Raw genomic sequence first — 25,119 nt, 5'->3', positions numbered from 1 at the left:
AAGGAAGCATTTTTAATCATAATAAACAATATTCATCAATGTTGAAATTTATAGACTATATTAGTCACTTTTCTGTCATTATGGAGAAATATATGAGGTAACTGACTTATAGAAAGAAACGTTTTGTTTGGATTCCCAGTACAAGATTGATTGGTCTTCTTGGTTTGGGCCAAGGGTGAGGCAACTCATCATGGTGGTAGTATGTGACAGAACAAAACTACCCACCTCATGGTCAGGAAGCAGAAGAGAAAGAGGAAGGGGTTAGGGTCCTATCATTCCCTTCAGGGACTTAAGGACATTCCACCAAGGCCCCAGCTCCCAAAGACTCCACTACTTGGTAATAGTGCCACCCTGGGGGACAAGTTTGAACATGTGGGCCTTTGGGGATATTCAAGATCCAAACTTTTTCATAGATCTAATTAATCCATTCTGCTTTTATTTTCATGAAAAAAATATAGATTACCAATTTCTTTAGTTTAGTAACAGAAACTGTAGTTGGAGAGTATATTTAAGGATTCTAATTGGACATTTAGATTGGATTATGTGAAAGCAAAAGAATGAGTCAATGGCAGTATAGCTGTTAAAATCCTGTAAAAAATTTGTTACAATATTGAACAATCTTATTATTAGAGATTTCTCTTCAAAAATGTCACTATTATAGTATTTAACAGTCAAAAAAATCTAAAAGGAACTATCTTGGTGTTTCAATTCTGTTCTGTGAATTGAAGGATAATGGAGAAATGAAGAAGGGTAAGTGGTAAGGGGAGAGAAATTATAGAAATATATTCCTAAATATAGGAACATCTAACTGGGTCGAGTTAGGGCTCCACTTATAAGTAGGAATAAACTATTAAAATACTTTTGATAACTGATTTTCAGAAATCCTAAATACAAATGAACTGAGAATAAGACCAACATGTTTGAATAACTGGAAAGCGCGATGACTGTATGGTTCTAGCAAGAAGTGTTGGTTCTGTTTTCATGGGCAATGTGGCTGAGGATATAGTCATGACCCTCACACTATTTAGTTTTTTAGGTTGTGGTAAATATTTGTCTTGTATTTAAGAGAAGCTATTAAATATGTTGCTGCTGTATTTAAAAATACTGTTAGTGTGGTTTCTAATTTATCTTTATAGAAGAGTGGTTTAAAACTCTTTAGTTTTAAAATATCCTTCTACTGGAAATTGACTTGGTTTCCAACAGTGGAATAAACAGATTAATTAGGAGTTTTAAAAATTATTTAGAGGAAAGTATATAGTAGCTTCAATTGGGGGTAGCTCACATTGGTAAGAGGTGAAGGCATGAGTGGAAGATAGATGCATCTGAAATTGATGTCTTTTGTAACTATAAAATATTTTTCCACTAAGTTGAGGTTCAGAATTCTACAATTATAGCAATTTGGTGAATATTAAAAACATGTGGTCTATTTTGGGAAAATAAACTCTTACATACTCATATAGATGCCGCAGTCTGGCTGGGCACAAAATAACCAAGCCCCCACACAGCCTTGTAGGTTCAAACAGCAACCTTTATTCCCGAACTCTCACTGGCCCTCTACACACACTTCCGGGGAACACACTGCCTCCACCGGGCTCGTGCACCAATTCTCTCTCGAGAACTCAACTGGAACTCCAAAGTAGCCGGTGCCCAAGGCAGCAGGATCCACCCAAATCCCGGAGCAGGGTCATCTTTTAACCATTCCCCTCTGGCAAAAATGCCAGGCATCATTCTGACTAAACTGTGGCTCTCAACATATAGATATTCAAGTAGATATGTAAAGTAGGTAGTTGGACAAATAAATTTAGAGGTCAAAGATCAAATTAGGATCAAAGCCATTGTACATTTCAATTTTAAACTTATATAGCTTTGGTGAAGCTAGCCAATCCTTAAAAAACAAATGTCAAATGTCTTCTTTGATATAATGAGAGCAACTAAGAACAGAGCAGGGAGGAAGAGCAGGAGGAAAAGATTAACATTAAACAGAGACATGAGGTGGGAGGGAAAGGTAGAGAAAAGGGAAATTGCATGGAAATGGAAGGAGACCCTCATTGTTATACAAAATTACATATAAGAGGTTATGAGGGGAATGGGGAAAAAAAACAAGGAGAGAAATGAATTACAGTAGATGGGGTAGAGAGAGAAGATGGGAGGGGAGGGGAGGGGGGATAGTAGAGGATAGGAAAGGTAGCAGAATACAACAGTCACTAATATGGCATTATGTAAAAATGTGGATGTGTAACTGATGTGATTCTGCAATCTGTATTTGGGGTAAAAATGGGAGTTCATAACCCACTTGAATCTAATGTATGCAATATGATATGTCAAGAGTTTTGTAATGTTTTGAACAACCAATAAAAAAAAAACATATATAGCTTTGCTTATGTCAATTATTTTGGGTAAGCATAGGAGTAGGGAAATGATAAATTTCCTTCAACATTATTCAGATAAAAGATACCCAGCATATGAGCAAAAAGTAGTGGGTGAAAAATCAGGAACCCAAATAAATAAACAAAAATTGGAGACAGAAAGAGTGGACAGTGGTATAAAAAGATCTGCAAGGCTGAAAAAGGTGAAGACATGGGCTACCACAATAGATTTTGATTCTGCAAGACAGTAGTTATTTTCTAGCAATGTTAAGGGAAGATATGTGAATAAAACTCTTACACAGATGAGCAGAAGAAAGAAAATGTAGGTTTGGCATGACATTCTTTGTTTGTCAATACAGTCTGAAAATGTATAACCTTAGTTAATTGAAAAATATCTGGAATTATTAATTATATTTATTAATATTTATATAGAAGTTTACAGCATTATGCTATGCTACTCACACAATCCTGTTATGTATCAGGAACAAACAGAGAACAAATTCATATGCACTTGTTTATTTTTATTTTATTTGTTCTTTTTAGATACACATGACAGTATAATATATTTTGGTGTATTATACATACATGTAGTATTAGGATCCTATTCTTGTGGTTGTACATGATGCAAAGTAACACTGGTTATGTATTCACACACATGACTAGGAGACTAGGAAAGTAATTTCTGATTGATTCTACTGTCCTTCCTATTCCCCTCCCCCTCCCTTCTCTTTGTACTCATTGTCTAATTCAATGGACTTCTATTCTTCCCGTCTCCACCCTTCCTTGTTGTGGGTTAGCATTAATATATCAGAGAGACATTCAGACTTTTGTTTGTTGGGACTGGCTTACTTCACCTACCATGATATTCTCCAGTTCCATTAATTTACTGGCAATTGCCTTAATTTCACTCATTTTTATGGCTGAGTAATATTCCATTTTGTACATATACCATATTTTCTTTATCCATTCATCTGTTGAAGGACATGTAGGTTGGTTCCATAGCATGATTATTGTGAATTGAGCTGCTATAAATATTGAGGTGAGTGCATCGATGTAATATGCTGATTTTAAGTCCTTTGAGTATAGACTGAGGAGTGAGTGGATCAAATGGTTGTTCCATTCAAAATTTCAAGGAATTATCATATGGCTTTCCATAGTGGTTGCACCAATTTGCAGTCCCACTAGCAATGTATGAGTGTAATTTTCTCCCCACATCTTCAACAACATTTATTGCTACTTGTATTCTTTATAGTTGCCATTCTGACTCTAGCCAGAGCAATTAGACAAAAGAAAGTTTCCTATTAAAGGGATAAAAATAGGAAAAGATGAACTCAAACTATCTCTATTTGCTGGCAACAGAATTCTATATTTAGAACATCCAAAAAACTCTACCAGAGTTACTTAGAATTCATAAATGAATTCAGCAAAGTATCAGGGTATAAAATCAACACCAATAAATCAATTACATTTATATACCAATGACATATTAGCTGAAAGAGAAATAAGGAAAACTATCTGTTTCACAATAGCCTAAATAAAAATAAAATACTTGGGAATCAATCTAATGAAAGAGGCAAAAGACCTCTACAACGAAAAGTTTAGAACACTAAAGGGAAAAATTGAAGAAGATCTCCGAAAATAGAAAGATCTCACATGTTCTTGGATAGCCAGAATTAATATTGTCAAAAGGGCCATATACTGAAAGCACTACACAGATTTAATACAATTTCTGTTAAAATTCTAATGACATTTTTCGTAGAAATAGAAAAGGAAGTCCTGAAATTCATCTGGAAAAATAAGAGGCCTAGAATAGCCAAAGCAATTTTTAGCAAGAAAAGTGAAATATCTCGGATCTCTCACCCTGCACAAAACCCAACTCAAAGTGGATCAAGGACCTAGGCATTAGACTAGAGACCCTGTACCTACTAGAAGAAAATGCAGGCCTCAATTTTTATCATGTAAATTTAGGAACTGTCTTCCTCAATAAGACTCCTAAAATGCAAGAAGTAAAATCAGGAATCAATAAATGAGATGGTATCAAACTGAAAAGTTTCTTTACTGCTAAAGAAACTATAAAGAACGTGAACAGAGCCTACAGAGTGGGAGGAAATTTTTGCCACCTGCATCTCAGTCAGAGCATTAATCTCTAGATTATACAATGAACTCAAAAAACTTAATATCCCCCCAAAAAATCAATAAATAGGCAAAGAAACTGAACAAATACTTCACAAAAGAAGAAATATAATGGTGAAAAAATATATATAAAAATGTTTAACATCTGTAGGAATTAGACAAATGCAAATTAAACTACACTGCACTTGTTTTTAAACTCTGAAAAATACATTAGGAAAGTAGAGTGACTTTCTCTGTTTTTGTTCTGTTTTTCCTCACACCAAGTAAATACCTGAGCAAGAATTCTTACTTAGTGTTTTCTTTCTTAGGTCTATTATTTTCTATAACACATTGCCTGTTCCTCTTAATATACATATCATTTTATGTTGCTTTCTCAATAATGCACTATTTTCAAAAAATAGGTCAAGAAAGTGGCACATTGACATCATTTTGCCTCTGTATAATAACCAGATTATTCATGTGTTAGCTTTGTGACTTTAGAATTTTACTTGACCTCTGTAAGTGTAAGTTTCCACACCTACAGCACTATTTACTTCATAGTGTCATTTTAAGTTTGAACTGAGGTAGTAGTGTCAGCTCTGTGCCATGCAAGACTTTCCAAATTCAAAATTTAAATGTAAAAAATAAAATAAATTAACAAATGACAATATCCTTAATAAAGTGGTGTTTATCTTCTTCCTCGAATAAGTTGTATCTAATAAAGTAATATAATTGTAGGAAATAATTCCAAAATTCAAAATCTGATCTCCAACTTTTAGTTATTTTAGCACTGATTATAAAGAATATTATTGGGATCACAAAATTTTTATAAGTGCAGATTTGTTAAACAATGAAATTCAAGATTTTTTTTTTTACTGAAATAGCTTTGTGCACTGTTATTTAATTAATTTAGAATAATTACAGTTCTTAAGTTGTCTTCTCACAAACCCAGAAACATCTGTTTTATGCCATAATTAAGCAATAAAAGCTGGACTGTCACTATTAAAGTTCAAAGGTTGTACTCTGTAAAGTAATTGAGTTGCAATGTTTCGGCATTCTGAACATGAATTACAACCACTAATAAGACTATTTCTCTACTCTGCACATTGGATGATTATATAATTGTTAGCACTTATAGCCAAATATTTTAAAATTCCAGTAATTTTTAGGCGGGGTGTTTCAGATGGTTTTAGAATAAAAATAACTAATGTTGTGACTTAAGCAACTTTTTTCTTCTCTGAAAATATTCCAAGAGTTTCCACCATGAGATATGCTCAGTCAATGGATAATTGGATTCATATAAGCTTATAGTACGTCTATATCCCCCAAACATATAAATACTGAAAATACAGGTACTCATTGTTTTTGAAATGCTTTCTGGAACAAATGCTCCAGAATAACCTACAGGTAAGTGGAATGCTCATATCATGACTGCTCTGCTTCTCAGTGAAATATACTCCAAGAATAAAGTTCAGATTAAAAAAATTTAAAAAGGCATTACTAAACATCCTGTCTTGGGATAGTGGGTCATAACAGTACAGAGTACAATCAAAGCTGGAACAACAGTATGAAGAAAAGCACACCATAGTCTCTTGCATGCATTCATGCTAAGAATTTTTCCATAAGATCCACAGTACAACTGCAAATAGCTCACTGAATTTTTTTGGTTTTGTTTTTGGTAGGGTTATATTTTGCAATGTAGCTTCCACCTGTTGCCATTGCTTAATGGTTGGATTCCCATTCAATTATTGCTTCACAATGCTTCTGCCATTATCATGCTATCTAGTGAAAATGCTTTGGTCAAATAAATAAAATCATAGCTTTGTATTTTTTATCAGTTTTGCATAAGATACAATATAATCTCCCCAAGTTATTGACATTCCCTACCTACTTCTATCTGTGCGTTAGTTGAAAAAATGGAGGAAAAAATAGAAACATTTGAATATCGACTAATAGAGGTAAAGACTCCCCCTCAGAAAATAGATAGAAATAACATGCTTTACGATCTCAGATTTACCTGTTCTTTGCAAAATTTTTATAGGAGTTTCCACATCTACAAAGTGTTAATGATATGTAATTATTGATAATTTTATTAATGCTATTATATGAATACCTACCAATGAAGAACTACTTCATAATAAATACTGTTAAAATGAGTCTCTGTCTTCATCCCTCACCCCCTCAAACCCCTTAATATTTCTTCAGAATATACAAGGAACCAAATTCTTCCAAATTCTAAATGCCAAATGAAGAATGTTAGAAGTTGTTAGGGAAATTAAAACAAATAGTTTTTTTGTTGTTGTTATTGTTCCTGCTTTGTAATCATCTAAGATCATTAATAATTATATAAGAAGTTGATAATATGAATCTATAAATTCTATTGTTTGTATCTGGAACATGCACATAAATTTTTCTGTAAAATTTATAAAATATTAAAGTTGACAGGGAAAAATTTTATTAACTGAAGAGTATACTGCATAAATAAATATTAATATTTTATTATCAATGTCTATACGGTTATATTCTTTGAAAAGATTAAATATTTATGACCTGCTAACTATATACACAAGATTAAATAAGTGAGAGCATTTTGCCTTTATATATGGATGACTTTGCAGAATAACTTCTTAGACATAAATAGATTAAAAATTCTGTAGATCTCACATATTATTTTGCTGAGACAAAAGATGTAGGGGAAAGGGATATTAGGTATAATACATCTTCCTGGGATTAATGCCATTTGACTTTCATTAACATGAATTTACCTGTCTTCAATAGAGAATTAGGTTCAAACACAAATATTCATTTCATCCCCAGCATGAAAAAAAAAATCACTTCAACTGTATAGTAACACTTTTTAGTTAAAACATGCAGATTAGTATCTAAATAGAGTTAAAATTAATATCTTAAATATCTAAAATTAATACTAAAACTATAGCAATTTTGCACCTATACCTCAGGCAAAATGTCATCAATGCATTCTGAAAAAATATATATTTTACATCACAGAACTCATATTGCTTATGGTTTTCTTTTATTTCCTATGAGTTACTTTATAAAATATTTTATAGCCTATATCAATATAGCCTATATCGATACATTAGAAAAATATTTTATAAAGTAACATATTATAAATATAAAAAAAAATTCATGTGCATATTCAGAAATTCAAAATGTTTTAGTCTGGAAAAAATAATACTGAGAAAACCTAATTTGGTTTGTTTTACTTTATGACATTAGCAAATGAATTTGGTATTTGGAAAATTGATATATAAATTTATTAAATTAAAAAACATCATTTTAAGATTGATGATGTAAAATTAAAAATTAAAATATTTAAGGTTTTCATTGAATCATGTTTATAAATTATTTCAATATAATAGTATTTTCATTATTTTTCATTAACAAAATAATGTTATTTATTTACTTCTTGTAGTTTTTCTCTTTATTAGATTATGTCTCTTCATGAGGATATTAATGATATCACTTTTCTTCATTAAAATGACTACTCATGAATTTTTTCAGTTATTTTATTGGACTTTTCATATTTTTATCATAAATAAATCTTGCCCTCTAAGCTGAAATTTTTTTAATATTTATTTTTTGTCATTGTATTTAGACACAATAACTTTATTTTATTTATTTATTTGTTTACTGTTTTATATTTGTTGAGGGGCTTAAGATTAGAAAGTAGAAAAAAACTGTATGCAGGTCACAGCAAATAGGGATCCATGTTTAGAAACTATTTTTCATAAATGCTATTATATGAAATACAATAATATGTGTAGAGAAGATAAGCTTTTGGGGCAATAGAATAACACCGATTTTTCTTTTTCTTTCTTTCTTTTTTCTTTTTCTTTTTTTTTTTTTTTTTTTGTGCAACTGAGATTGAACTCAGGGGCACTCCACCACTGAGCCACATCCCCAGCCCTATTTTATATTTTATTTAGAGACAGGGTCTCCTGAGTTGCTTAGTGCTTTGTCATTGCTGAAGGGGCTTTGAACTCTGTGATCCTCCTGCCTCATCTTCCTGAGCTGCTGGGAGATTTTAGGCATGAACACTGAGTGTGGATATAATATTGATTTTTAAATAAGTAATTGTTTTTAAGCAGTTACCAATTTTAAAATACATAAGTTAATCTGAAGAAATTGTTTTCATGGAAACTGGTTTTATTTTCTACTAAATAAGCCTGTGTCACTTGAACATTCTGTAAAAGCCTGTTTCCCTTCAAATTAAAAATATATATAGACAGATGGACTAATGTTCAAAATTCACTCAGAATATCTAGTACAGTAACCTGACTTATGTGCTTTACCTAAGGAGAAGTCCACACTATTTAAAATAACACATTAAAGAATGTACGAAATATATCACCTATAAATTACTTAGCAGTAAATCTAGCAAGCAATGTACATAAACTGGATGAGGAAAAACATTTTGAAAATGAGTTGTTGAATTGTATCTATTTAAATTAAAGTTTATGACTATATAAAGTATCATTTCTCAATGAAATAACAAAAAGAATTGCAGTAGACTATTTTGAAAAACATTGATTCTACAATTTGCATTATACATTGTATAGCTTTGATAAGTCTTTGTTAAGATTAATCAGTATGTTTGGGGGGGGGGGGCGTGTTCTACCAGGCAGAGTTCTGTTATGTCAGAATACTATATTAACACAGATATTAAAAACGAGTTAAATGGAACAGAGTGCCGAGAAGCAGACTTCAGACTATACTGAAATGTGATATAGGGCAGTAGTGAGACTACAGACAAATATTTAAGGAAAGAATGTTCAGTAAATAGAATTAAAGGAAAAAATTATATAAATATGAAATTTATGATATTCCTAATTTATAGAATGCATAAAATCAGTCTCCAAACACAAAGTGATCAACAAATCACATACTAAAATATAAGATGTAAACATAGAGGGCAGAAGCTCGGCTCAGAGGGCACAGCTCCACCTATTGGAAGAGAAGAAAATGGGATTCAGCCATAGAACAGGGGATGCCAGCATGGCAGAGATCTGATGTCATCGGAGAGCGGCCGAGGAGAGAACTTCATCGGTGCCAGCGGCGATGGAAACAGTTGGTCCCCTGGTAGGGAGGGTGAGTCACAGATACCCGAGTCTCTCTCGCTTTGTCGTCGAGCCAGAGGGGAGGAGCGGGGCCGCCGCCTGCTCCCGCAAGGTAGGCAGAACTGTGACCAACCTGCAGATCAGGCCCAGCGGTCTGCAGGCGTGGTAGGAGGGGCAGGGCAGAGCCGCCGCCTGCGCTGGCAAGGTAAGCAGACCTGCGACAGACCAGCGGATCAGGCCCAGCGGCCTGCCAGTGTGGTACACACTTCACCCCAACTGGAGTAGGGGGAGAGCAGAGCCTTCGCCCGTGCCCAGATCAGGCCCAGCGGCCCGCCTGTGTGGTGGTCAAGTGACCCCAATTGGAGTGGGGGCGGAGCGGAACTGACACCCGTGCCTGTAAGGTGGGCAGACCAGCGACCAACCTGCAGATCAGGCCTAGCGGTCCCCGGGCGTGGTAGGAGGGGCAGGGCAGAGCCTTCGCCCCCACCTGCAAGGTAGGAAGACCTGCGACAGAACGGCGGATCAGGCCCAGGGGTCCGCGGGCGTGGTAGACACCTCAAACCAATTGGAGAGGGACAGAGCAGAGCCCCCGCCCGCACCTGCAAGGGAGACTTTTCAACTATACAAGAGCAATATAAATATATAGGGGGGGGGAATTTTCAAAAACACAACAGTTTCACCAAGAAGAAAGAAACACAAGCAGTATGAAAAGACAAGGAAAGAAAGGACTACAAGCAATGCAGGTCAACTCAACTTTAGAAGAGGTAACAGCTGCAGCAGATGGAATGTCAGATAAAGAATTCAGGATATATATGCTTCAGATGATCTGGAGTATCAAGGAAGACATTAGACAGCAAAATCAGACAATGAAAGATCACTTCGACAAGGAATTACACAAACAAATCCAGGAAGCAAAGGATCAACTATACAGGGAGATAGAGGTTATAAAAAACAAACAAACAGAAATCCTAGAAATGCAGGAAGCAATAAACCAACTTAAAAACTCAATTGAGAATACTACCAGCAGAGTAGAACACTTAGAAGATAGAACATCAGACAATGAAGACAAAGTATTTCAACTTGAAAAGAACATAGACAGCTCAGCAAGACTGTTAAGAAACCATGAGCAGAACATCCAAGAAATATGGGATAACATTAAGAGACCAAACTTAAGAGTCATTGGGATACAGGAAGGTATAGAACTCCATACCAAAGGAATGAGCAATGTATTCAATGAAATAATACAAGAAAACTTCCCAGACTTGAAGAATGAGACAGAATCCCAAATTCTAGAAGCCTACAGGACGCCGAATGTGCAAAATTATAAGAGATCCACACCTAGACACATTATAATGAAGATGCCCAACATACAGAATAAGGAGAGAATTTTAAAAGCTACAAGAGAAAGGAAGCAGATTACATTTAGGGGCAAGCCAATCAGGATAACAGCTGATCTTTCAACACAGACTCTGAAAGCTAGAAGATCCTGGAATAACATATTTCAAACACTGAAAGAAAATGGGTTCCAACCAAGAATTGTGTATCCAGCGAAATTAAGCTTCAGGATGGAAGATGAAATTAAAACCTTCCACGACAAACAAAAGTTAAAAGAATATGCAGCTAGAAAACCATCTCTTCAAAACATCCTTGGCAAAACATTACAGGAAGAGGAAATGGAAAATAACAATGAAAACCAACAGTGGGAGGTAGGACAGTAAAGGGGGGGGGAATAATCAAAGAGGAAAACAAACCATGTTTAGTAACATAAATAAACAAATATGGCTGGAACAACAACCCATATCTCAATAATAACCCTAAATGTTAATGGCTTAAACTCACCAATTAAGAGACACAGGCTAGTAGAATGGATCACAAAACAAGACCCAACAATATGCTGCCTACGGGAGACGCATTTGATAGGAAAAGACATACATAGGCTGAAGGTGAAAGGTTGGGAAAAATCATATCACTCATATGGACTTCGGAAACAAGCAGGAGTGTCCATACTCATATCAAATAAAATAGATTTCAAGCCAAAGTTAATCAAAAGGGATAAAGAGGGACACTACATACTGCTCAAGGGAACCATACACCAACAAGACATAACAATCATAAATATATATGCCCCAAACAATGGTGCAGCTATGTTCATCAAACAAACTCTTCTCAAGTTCAAGAGTCTAATAGACCACCATACAATAATCATGGGAGACTTCAACACACCTCTCTCGCCACTGGACAGATCTTCCAAACAAAAATTGAATAAGGAAACTATAGAACTCAATAACACAATTAATAACCTAGACTTAATTGACATATATAGAATATACCACCCAACATCAAGCAGTTACACTTCTTTTCTCAGCAGCACATGGATCCTTCTCAAAAATAGATCATATATTATGTCACAGGGCAACTCTTAGACAATATAAAGGAGTTGAGATAATACCATGCATCCTCTCTGATCATAATGGAATGAAACTGAAAATCAATGATAAAATAAGGAAGGAAAAAGCATACATCACTTGGAGAATGAACAATAGGTTACTGAATGATCAATGGGTTATAGAAGACATCAAGGAGGAAATTAAAAAATTCTTAGAGATTAATGAAAACACAGACACAACATATCGGAATCTATGGGACACATTGAAAGCAGTTCTAAGAGGAAAATTCATTGCTTGGAGTTCATTCCTTAAAAAAAGAAAAAACCAACAAATAAATTATCTCATACTTCATCTCAAAATCCTAGAAAAAGAAGAGCAAAACAACAGCAAAAGAAGTAGAAGGCAAGAAATAATTAAAATCAGAGCTGAAATTAATGAAATCGAAACAAAAGAAACAATTGAAAAAATTGACAAAACTAAAAGTTGGTTCTTTGAAAAAATAAACAAAATCGACAGACCCTTAGCCATGCTAGCGAAGAGAAGAAGAGAGAGAACTCAAATTACTAGCATACGGGATGAAAAAGGCAATATCACAACAGACACTTCAGAAATACAGAAGATAATCAAAAATTATTTTGAATCCTTATACTCCAATAAATTAGAAGATAGTGAAAGCATAGATAAATTTCTTAAGTCATATGATCTGCCCAGATTGAGTCAGGAGGATATAGACAACCTAAGCAGACCAATATCAATCGAGGAAATAGAAGAAACCATCAAAAGACTACCAACTAAGAAAAGCCCAGGACCGGATGGGTATACAGCAGAATTTTACAAAACCTTTAAAGGGGAACTAATACCAATACTTTTGAAGCTACTTCAGGAAATAGAAAAAGAGGGAGAACTTCCAAATTCATTCTACGAGGCCAACATCACCCTGATAACTAAACCAGACAAAGACACTTCAAAGAAAGAAAACTTCAGACCAATATCTCTAATGAAACTAGATGCAAAAATCCTCAATAAAATTCTGGCGAATCGGATACAAAAACATATCCAAAAAATTGTGCACCATGATCAAGTAGGATTCATCCCTGGGATGCAAGGCTGGTTCAATATATGGAAATCAATAAATGTTATTCACCACATCAATAGACTTAAAAATAAGAACCATATGATCATCTCGATAGATGCGGAAAAAGCATTCGACAAGCTACAGCATCCCTTTATGTTAAAAGCTCTAGAAAAACTAGGGATAACAGGAACATACCTCAATATTGTAAAGGCAATCTATGCTAAGCCTCAGGCTAGCATCATTCTGAATGGAGAAAAATTGAAGGCATTCCCTCTAAAATCTGGAACAAGACAGGGATGCCCTCTTTCACCACTTCTGTTCAACATAGTTCTCGAAACGCTGGCCACAGCAATTAGACAGACGAAAGAAATTAAAGGCATAAAAATAGGAAAAGAAGAACTTAAATTATCACTATTTGCAGATGATATGATTCTATACCTAGCAGACCCTAAAGGCTCTACAAAGAAACTATTAGAGCTAATAAATGAATTCAGCAAAGTGGTAGGATATAAAATCAACACGCATAAATCAAAGGAATTCCTGTATATCAGCGACAAATCCTCTGAAATGGAAATGAGGACAACCACTCCATTCAAAATATCTTCAAAAAAAATAAAATACTTGGGAATCAACCTAACAAAAGAGGTGAAAGACTTATACAATGAAAACTACAGAACCCTAAAGAGAGAAATAGAAGAAGATCTTAGAAGATGGAAAAATATACCCTGTTCATGGATAGGCAGAACTAACATCATCAAAATGGCGATATTACCAAAAGTTCTCTATAGGTTTAATGCAATGCCAATCAAAATCCCAACGGCATTTCTTGTAGAAATAGAGAAAGCAATCATGAAATTCATATGGAAAAATAAAAGACCCAGAATAGCAAAAACAATGCTAAGCAGGAAGTGTGAATCAGGCGGTATAGCGATACCAGACTTCAAACTATACTACAGAGCAATAGTAACAAAAACAGCATGGTACTGGTACCAAAACAGGCGGGTGGACCAATGGTACAGAATAGAGGACACAGAAAACAATCCACAAAACTACAACTATCTTATATTTGATAAAGGGGCTAAAAGCATGCAATGGAGGAAGGATAGCATCTTCAACAAATGGTGCTGGGAAAACTGGAAATCCATATACAACAAAATGAAACTGAATCCCTTTCTCTCGCCATGCACAAAAGTGAATTCAAAATGGATCAAGGAGCTTGATATCAAATCAGAGACACGCCATCTGATAGAAGAAAAAGTTGGCTACGATCTACATACTGTGGGGTCGGGCCCCAAATTCCTCAATAGGACACCCATAGCACAAAAGTTAATAACTAGAATCAACAAATGGGACTTACTCAAACTAAAAAGTTTTTTCTCAGCTAAAGAAACAATAAGAGAGGTAAATAGAGAGCCTACATCCTGGGAACAAATCTTTACTCCTCACACTTCAGATAGAGCCCTAATATCCAGAGTATACAAAGAACTCAAAAAATTAGACAATAAGAGAACAAACAACCCAATCAACAAATGGGCCAAGGACCTGAACAGACACTTCTCAGAGGAGGACATACAATCAATCAACAAGTACATGAAAAAATGCTCACCATCTCTAGCAGTCAGAGAAATGCAAATCAAAACCACCCTAAGATACCATCTCACTCCAGTTAGATTGGCAGCCATTATGAAGTCAAACAACAACAAGTGCTGGCGAGGATGTGGGGAAAAGGGTACACTTGTACATTGCTGGTGGGACTGCAAATTGGTGCAGCTAATTTGGAAAGCAGTATGGAGATTTCTTGGAAAGCTGGGAATGGAGCCACCATTTGACCCAGCTATTCCCCTTCTTGGTCTATTCCCTAAAGACCTAAAAAGAGCATGCTACAGGGACACTGCTACATCAATGTTCATAGCAGTTCAATTCACAATAGCAAGACTGTGGAACCAACCCAGATGCCCTTCAATAGATGAATGGATTAAAAAAAATGTGGCATTTATACACAATGGAGTATTACTCTGCATTAAAAAATGACAAAATTATAGAATTCACAGGGAAATGGATGGCACTAGAGCAGATTATGCTAAGTGAAGCTAGCCAATCCCTAAAAATGAAATGCCAAATGTCTTCTTTGATATAAGGAGAGTAACTAAGAACAGAGTAGGGACGAAGAGCATGAGAAGAAGATTAACATTAAACAGAGATGAGAGGTGGGAGGGAAAGGGAGAGAAAAGGGAAATTGCATGGAAATGGAAGGAGACCCTCAGGGTTATACAAAAGAACATACAAGAGGAAATGAGGGGAAAGGGAAAAATAATACAAGGGGGAGAAATGAAGGTCAGTAGAGGGGGCAGAGAGAGAAGAGGGGAGGGGAGGGGAGGGGAGGGGGGATAGTAGAGGATAGGAAAGGTAGCAGAACATGACAGTCACTAGTATGGCAATATGTAAATCAATGGATGTGTAATTGATGTGATTCTGCAATCTGTATATGGGCTAAAAATGGGAGTTCATAACCCACTTGAAGCAAAGTGTGAAAGATGATATATCAAGAACTATGTAATGTTTTGAACAACCAACAATAAAAAAAAAGTATAAAACAATGTCATTTTTATCAAAATATTTATTTAAAAATTATCATAAAAATGTTAAAAATAAAATAAAATAAAATATAAGATGTATAATACAACTTATTATATATAAAAAATACATACATTGATAAAAATGTGAAAAGTCCAATAAAATAACTGAAAAATTCATGAGTAGTCATTTTAATGAAGAAAAATGATATCATTAATATCCTCATGAAGAGACATAATCTAATAAATAGAAAAACTATAAGAAGTGAATAAATCTTGCCCACTAAGCTGAATTTTTTTTTAATATTTATTTTTTGTCATCGTGTTTGGACATAATAACTTTATTTTATTTATTTATATGTGTTGCTGAGGATTGAACCCGGGCCTTGCACGTGCGAGGCAAGTGCTCTATCCTGTGCCATAACCTCAGTTCCGTATAAAATTTTATATACATGACACAACAAAGATTTTAAAACTCTATTTTGAACTGTGATATTTTCATTATTTCTTGTAGCTAATAAATTATGAAGCATTGTTATAAAGCTAGGGGTGAGTAAAGAATTGCTGAGAAGGATTTGAGGTGTCATTATAATCACTCTGAAATTGATATACTATTTCCTGATTTTAATACGTTAGTGGACAAAAATTTTATAGGATTTGTTAAAGTATTAATATTTATATCCTCAACATCCATCTGTGCACAAGTAAAATCTCAGTTTTACTTGTTCTAACTATGCAGGTACGATTTAGCCTGAAGCAAAATATATTACTGAGATTTGCTATTGCTATAGTGTGAAACTCTAGGCCATGTTGTAATACAATACTTGTAGTGTTGATAAAATGTAACAAAAATGTCTGTTGAAATATGTGTCTGGAGTCACAAAAGAAAATTCCATTTCTCATGGGGAAAATGAGCTTAAAGCCATAGTAATATTGGAAATTGATGTTTCTGCATCCATTGTGGGAGTCCTGGGATCTGATGTTTGTGTCTTGACCTCTCTGCCCACACAGGGACTAGGCAAAGGCTTCAGGACCCAATCTAGAATTAAACCATGTGTTAAAATACCATTCAAGATTGGGAAAAATAAATTCACTTCAATAAAAACAAACAATCTTTAATATACACAGACTTTAACATCTGAAAAAATATTAAAGACCACCTTTATGATGAAAAAAAAATGTAGGTGTGGAGGACACTTGATGCTGAGAAAAATGAGGAACAAATATGTAAACAATAATCAATGATGATTCTGATTACATTGGAGCTGAGGTTAGAAACAAGATATAAATAAACATTACATAATACTAAAACAAAATTAAAAGGGTAGTTGGAGGAAAGGTTTTTAAGGATAGTACATTATTGAAGAAATTCTCTAAAAGAGTTTGCAATTCTTTATCTTTTGTTTGCATAATGGTACTCTATTGATATTTGACAACCAGTTAGTCTTTCCCTAAATTCTAGATACTTCATTTTTTCATATCCCTCTGTGCATGAGATTTATACTGTCTAAACTAGACTGGATAGTTGTTAAGAAATCAGGATGTGCTCAAATGCCTGGGGTTGTTCCTGGCTCACTCACCTAGTAATTGTGTAGATGTGGTATGTTACCAATTTTGTATGTTAACATTTCAGTTTTTCTAGTGATATATTTATTATAGGATAAAAAAGATTTAATGCATTTGGACACTGAATACTTTGGGGAACAAAGTTAAAACTGAATTACAGATATTAATTATTATTACATATCAAATACCTTTGTAGTTCTATAGCACAATTATCTCCCTGTTGCAACACTGAGGAAAGTTATAATTGCAGATATTTTATGAGATAATAGAATTTCTCTCAACCTCATCCATATGGATTCAATCTTCATGAAAGCAGGTACTATGGATGTTCTTGCTCTCCATTTTATCACTGAATACAGCATGGAATAAATTCCAGCTAAGTGACAAATTAATCTATAGATGAATAAATATTTGTTTTGTCAAAATGTTTTGTATCATAATTTAGATATTTAGAAATTGAGTGGTAGGGGATAAAATATAGTGTTGTGAAATCTTGGAAGGCAAACTGGAGTTACCACACTGAGTACAGATGATGGAACCCTGCACCTGGCAATAATGACTTACAAAGACCACTAAGCCTCTTTACTGACTAGACTGGATACAATGGATGGGAGCTAATGTTTTAGATTTCCGATGACAGACATTTCCAGTGCTTGCCTGGACAGGCTAAATAATAAAACCTAGGTATGGGGGAAATTAAAGTCCATGAGATATTTTTTTTCTAGCTTAACGATATATTTGTCCTTTGATTTCTGAGTATCAAAGTACCATAAGCTTAGTAGCTTAAAGGAATATGGATCATTGTTCACACGTACTATGGGTTAGATGATAGGGTGTAGTTTATGTAGCTCCTCTGTTCAGGTTGCAATCAATGTGTTGTCTCGATTTTATTCTTAGTGGAGGCTCAGCTGGGGAAGATTCAGCTTCCAGGCTCATTCAGGCTATTGGCAGAATTCATTCCCTTGAAGCTATATGACTGACAGCCTTCACTTTCCTACTGGCTATGAGCTGGAGGCCACACTCAGTTCTAGAGCCCATACTTGTATGCCTATTATAATGCCTTTTTCATCAACAGTTTATAATATAGCAATTTGCTTTTATAAAGACAATCAGAAAAATATACTTCTACTATGAAAAAGTCAAATATAATAAAACATCTTCATCTTTTAAAAATCATATATATATAGTCATAGTTGGAAACAATACCTTTATTTTACTTATTTATTTTTGTGTGGTGTTGAGGATTGAATGCAGCGCCTCACACGCGCTAGGTGAGCAATCCACCACTGAGCTATAACCCCAGCCCAAACATCCTCATCATGATTATGCTTATAATTCCACTTTAGTGATATCACATCTCTCCCATATCATGAAGCATGATTTAAAAATTAACTTCTCATTGCCTTTAGTTAGAAGCAAATCACAGATTTTACCTACACTCCAAAAGGAGATTTATATGATAAATGATTCTCTATGGCCACTTTCAGGTAGGTATGCCTACCAGAAAGACCATGTCTTGGAAAGAATCATCAAATAAACTTTCCCCTTGTCTTTTGAATCTATTCTTAGAAAAAAAACACCTCTTATATGTTTATTCATAGAAGCTACTTGAAATTTTATCACCCATCCTCTTCCTTCTCAACTCTCCTTCTCTGAGGTTATATTTTTGGGCCACATTAAAATTTTGTAAAGATAAAAGAAAGATGGACTTGGGACAGTGAGCTGCTTATGAATACCGGAGAGTATCTACCACAGCATTAAATCAGACTCTCATCTCCTGCAGCTGTTGGGTTGACATTGCCAACAATCAGGTTTAGAAACTGATAATGAGGGTGACAGACTGAGAATGAAACAGATTTTCATGCTTCATCATCATTCTATCTCAAATTAGAACTTTAATATGGGACTGATAGGTTACAGAGACATGGAATGGCAAAAACAACACTCATATGACTTTACAGGAAAAAAAATGGTCATTATTGTCAGGAGAAATATAAAGCCAAGGCAGTGTAAGATGTTTATATTTTTCCCTTCCCCCATCAACCTGTTCTTCATAGGCCACTAATCTGTGAATATGTTGTTGTTATTCTTTACATTTTTCCTTTTTTGGTACCAGGGATTGAATCCAGGGGAGCTCAGCCATGGGACCACATCCACAGTCCTTTTATTATTATTATTATTATTATTTTTATTTTTGAGACAGTGTCTTGTTAAGTTACTGAGGCTGGCTTTGAACTTGCAATACTCCTGCCTCAGCTTCCTGAGCCACTGAGATTATAAACCACATTATTGCATCCAGTCACCATGGAAGTTTTAACAGAAACCCAAGCAAAGAAGTACAATCCTTGTTCCAGGAAGATGTATTTTAACATTAAAGGGACTGCAGCACCTGGATAATATTTGCTATAAAAACTGAGACTGTATCTGTGAGAATGAATCTTGGTGGTGCTGGTCAGGCTGGACAAGTGAATGGGATTTAAGGGTATGGGGAATAATTTATTGTTACAGGTTCAACTGTGATTCAAGATTTAATATCTTGGCAAAAACAACCTGAGAAGTTCTAATTGTTGGAAAAGTACAGATAAAATGGTAGGCCATTATTCATTTACTTATTTAATACATGAATAACCATGTAGTCTATGCATTACTTAAGACACAAGGCAATATTATAAAGTAGGTAAAATTTGCCCTGGAGATATATCATATAGGGAAAGAGAAAATAAATAACATGCATATAGAACAAGTACATTATGTTCTTATAAAGCTTTAAGAACTATCAAATTAGAGCAGTATTAGGTAGAGTAGGAGTGTTAAGAAGTAGCTTTAAAATTTCAAATAATGTTTTCATGCCAATAGTTTATGTTAAGTTAACATTTGAGTGATATCTTAAAAACAATGAAGGAATTAAGCATTGAGTGCCTGGAAAAAATGTTTCCTATGAAGAAAGGCATAAGGGCTGTAAGAATGAATAGTACCTGTCATAGTCAAGAACACATTGGAAATCAGAGGTCAAGTAAAATGGAACAAAACTATGGAGCAAGAGAAAACAAGAGAGTGATTGTGATTTTAACTCCATATAAAAAAGGAGAGCTCTCTGGAGGGTTCCAAGCCTGGAAGTGACTTATCTTACTTATACATCAAGAGATTAGTAAAGCTGTATATAATGTATGTATGGGTAGTGGTAATAGAGCTAATACCTGACATGAGTTTATTAGAAGAAAAAGGAGATGAGGGGGAGCACTCTCACTGTCCTCTTCGAGAGAAGAGTGGCAAGTTACTTATTTGTGTTTCAGTTTTTATGGGGCTAGGGGAAAGCTTGTTCAGAGGTCTGAACTGACAGACTACATTAGCTAAAAACCTAAGTACAACTCTTGGTCATCTTGGCCTAGTTGACAGGTGCTAAATTGACCTTGTTTTACAAATTTATTGTTGTGTGTGGGGGGGTGCCAGTCTTAATCATTTTATTTTCCCAGATCTGGGAATCTCTGGTTTGTGCAGTTTGTGCAAGATCTTCCTTAAGATGTCTTAGCAATTAGGGCCCTCTGAGCAAACATATAGCTGTCCTCCCCAGAATTTATCAATGTTTCTCCAGTTGTAAGAGGACTATTTTATAGGGCTGAGATCAGGCAAGGTCCTAAAATAGCTATCTTGTCAGACCTTGAGATGTCACTGAAGCAGGGCTATTAATTAAATCATTTGTTCTGTGCTAATTTCCTGACTGATTGCTCATATGTAATGGCTATCTAAAATGTGGGAACAGTTATGATTTTATTATAAGAAGCCAGTTGAAGCATGATAATGTAAGATTCTAGAAGTAGGTAATGGTAAAAAGTCCAAAATATTTGAAGCTACAATTGTAATTCTAGAATTCTCTACAAGATGAAACTATCTTTCTAAAATGAGGCCAAATTAAGCCTATTTTTACATAAACAAAGGCTTAGAAATTTATAACAATAGAGTCACACTAAAAGAAATTTGTGAAGAATGAACTTCGTCAAGAAAATTCCTATACAAAAAGTCTCAGATGTAAGAATCAACTCTGAAAATACAATGTTGATAAACTATAACTATATTTTGCACATATGAAATAATAGCATTTATATCTAATACTTGCTTTCATTAATCATTGTAGAACTAAAGTAAGAAAAGTCAAGAAGACATTGAAAATAAAGAATGTTGGGTTTCTTATATAACATAGATGATAATAATTATACATATGTTACATTAAAATACATTTTATACTTTCTAAGGTAACCAGAGTACAGCTAAAAATAGTATATAATAGCTATAAACATAGTGTTAAGCAGAATTAAGGAAATATAAAAAAGAAATTCTTTCAAAATATGACAAGACACAGTAACTCATACACACATGCATATAGAAATATTTAACAAAACAAACACTAATCAACAAAAACTTAAAATCAGCATAAATTGATTCATTCAAATATGACAAGACACAGTAACACATACATATATGCATATAGATACATAATGAAATATACACTAATGCAAACAAAAACAAAATCAGGATAAATTTAAAGTAAAACATAAAATAGTATAAGAATTAAAGTTAAAATATTTGATATCAAATATATAAAAGAATTAAACTATCCTGTTAAAAATAATCATCGTTAAATTCAATTACAAATATATTTTTATGATTTTGTAAAAGTTTAAGTTTTAAGACTCAAATCTGAAACATTTAGAAGTTGAAAATAAGAGGATAAAAATATGTCAGACATGTTAAGCTACTGAAAATGTGTTTTTATTCACATAGGGTGACTCACACATTTAAATAGTGGTATTAAGCAATAAATGTTCAATAATTGTTCATTATGTTAATAAAATAATTCTAAGTATTCCTTATCTAAGAATGGTTATCTGTCTATACACTGATCTATATATCTCTATCTCTATATCAATATATATCCTGCATTGTTAGATTATAGTCAAAAACTCATTATCCTTGTCAAGGATAAAAACAAACTGTAAAAATTAATAAAGATGTATGAGATTTAAACTGAGCAAAATCTTTATCTATTAAATATGGATAGAACACCATACTTGGCAAACATAGAATATGTATACATGACAGTCACATGACAGCATAATAATGCATGGTGAATTTCAGTGTGGAAGACAAAAGTGCTATATTGTACCAAAATATACTTAATCAAAACTGAATGATGGAAAAAATAAACTTGGCATTCAAATTAAGAAATTAGAAGAAGAGACATTAAATGAAATAGAAGTAAGAAAATATTAAATCACACAAAGAGACAGTAATAAAAATACTATTGAAATGCAAAAGATTAGGATCAGTAAGCAAAATTTGCTTCCTTAAAAAGACCAACAACATTTACAAAGCTCAAACAAATATTCAGATAGAAAAGAAAGGAGTATAATAAGGTGATATTAAGAACGGAGAAGATTACATAGTGGCACATGTTACAGAAATAAAAGGAGGATGTTGCAAACAGCATTAGGCATTCAGTAAAATGAAAAACTTCCCAGTAAACAAATTAACAATGTGGAGAGTTTTTTTCTTCATAAAGAAAGTTATACTTAAAAAAAAAAATTGGGTATTCTCATCATTATTCTAGAAATAAGTAATTTGACACTATATAACTATTTTAAAATGATTGTACTGTCATGTATAATTAAGAAGACCTAATAAAAGTAAATAAAGTTTTGGATTTTGATGAAGAGTGAAAAAGTAAAAAGATTCAAATTATTTTATAATTGCTATATAAACTTGTCACTAATAGCAGGTAAAGATATCACATGAAGCAAATCAGGGACTCTTATAATCATCAATTGGTAATTTCTCAAACAAAATATATTGATAAAATGAATATTATAATACCTAAGTAAAGAATGCTAGAAATACAGAATAGTATTATACCAGAAAATTACTTAATAGCATATACTAACTACATTAACTCCTTAAAGGAGAAAGTAATATAATTATTTCAAAGAATGAAGAAAATTTTAATAATTTTAAAAATGTGTTGAATAATTGTGTTAAAGTAGTAATAGAAAGAAGTGTTTAAATTGAAAATAGACTATCTAGAAATGAATTAACAAGTGACAAGTTTGATAATTAAAAGTTGAAATTTTTTATCAGCCGCACCATCAAAATACTCACTATGAATAGTTATATTCATATATTTACTGAGGACTATTGTCAATGAAATAAGGGGGCAATATATAGATTTGAGGGTAGAAAAAAGTCATTATAGTTTTCAGGAAATACATTTGCTTAGGCTGAAAATACAAAAAATAATAAAACATAAGGAGTATTTTACAAATCACAAAATATTAAACAATTTATCCAGGTATATTAAATTGCATCTATATTTACTAGTAACAATTGAAAACTCAAACTGAAAGAGAAAATGATTTAATAGATATAAATTTAAAAGTAGATGTCCTTGAAATCCATGTAAAATATAATTTTCAATTTATAGATATTAAAGAATATTCCAAAAAAATCAACATATGTGTACTCATGGATATAAAGATTATCATTATAAAGTCCATTTTCCCCAGTGAATTTCCTCATACAAAACAATTAGAACAAAAATTTCCAAAGTATGTTCTTTGAGAAGAAAACATGAAAAGCTTCATCTGAAATGTTGAAGATAAAGGAGACCACAGTAGCTGAAACACAAAATAAAGAATAATTCATTTTGAAAATAATTGTGATATCAAGATATTTTGTAAAGGAATATAAACTAAGGCTTTGGGCATTTACTTATGACAAGAATGGTGAATCCAAGCAAAGGGAATATTTAGACTAAATATAGATTCTCATATGATGAGAAGAGCACTGATTATTACTGGGAATGATATAGAGAATAGAACAGCAAGAAAATTGATTGAGAGATTAATGATTATCATCTACTCTTTTTCTGGCTATATACTCAAAAATTAATTATTGATGGGTGAAAAATTAAATATAAAAGTGACAATTTCAAAACTTATGAAGGAAATTATTTAAGAATGCTTTCATGTTATAATGATAAAGAAAAGTTTTCTTATATAAGACACATAGAATACTAGCTATAAAATAAAGCCTTTTCTGTACCACAAAAGATGAGGCAATAGGAATGAAAATATAATCTGTAGAATAGGAAGAGATATTTGCAAAACATGTAACCAATAATATAAAGAATTTCTAAATTAAGAGCACAACAGATAAAAACAATTAGGCAAATTACATAAAAAAAGATTTACATAGATAAGGAAACACAATTATCCAGAAAACAAGAAAGAATTTAGATCACTATCAATTAAGATAGAGGAAATTAAAACCACAATATAGAGAAATTTTATAATAACCATATGACAAAAATCAATGTTCTTATAATTTATGTGGAAGATAAGGAAGAACTACAACTCTCATATAGTGCTAATAGTAATGTAAATAGTTAACAGTCATTTTGGAAAAGAATTTGATGTTACGCAGCATACTTGAAGATACACTTTCATTTCTACTTTGAGGAACACATCCTTATACATGTGCATAAGATATATATATATAGATATAGATATAGATATAGATATAGATATAGATATAGATATATTTTTTTCTTAGAACAATGGTAAGTGCCTGCAATCCCAGGGACTTACAGGGCTGAGCTAGGAGGACCACAAGTTTGAGGCCAGTTTCAGCTGCTTAATGAAACTTTAAGCAATTTAGTAAGACTTTGTCTTAAACAATAAAAATGACTGGATGTATAGCTCAGTAGTAGAGTAGTCCTGGATTCAATTCCCAGTACTCCACTTTACCTCCAAAAACAAAACGAAAAAATAATTTGCAATTTTTTTAATGTAAGTATTATTTGCCATAGCAAAAATATGGATAGATAGCAAATGATCACTATAAAAAAGGAGTAATCTGTGAAACTTTAAATAATAGCAAAATCAGATGAATTATAGTAAGAAAAACCAG

The sequence above is a fragment of the Marmota flaviventris genome, chromosome 12 (genome assembly GCF_047511675.1).
Source record: "Marmota flaviventris isolate mMarFla1 chromosome 12, mMarFla1.hap1, whole genome shotgun sequence".
Lineage (NCBI taxonomy): Eukaryota > Metazoa > Chordata > Mammalia > Rodentia > Sciuridae > Marmota > Marmota flaviventris.
Note: the sequence above shows the minus strand (reverse complement) of the source record.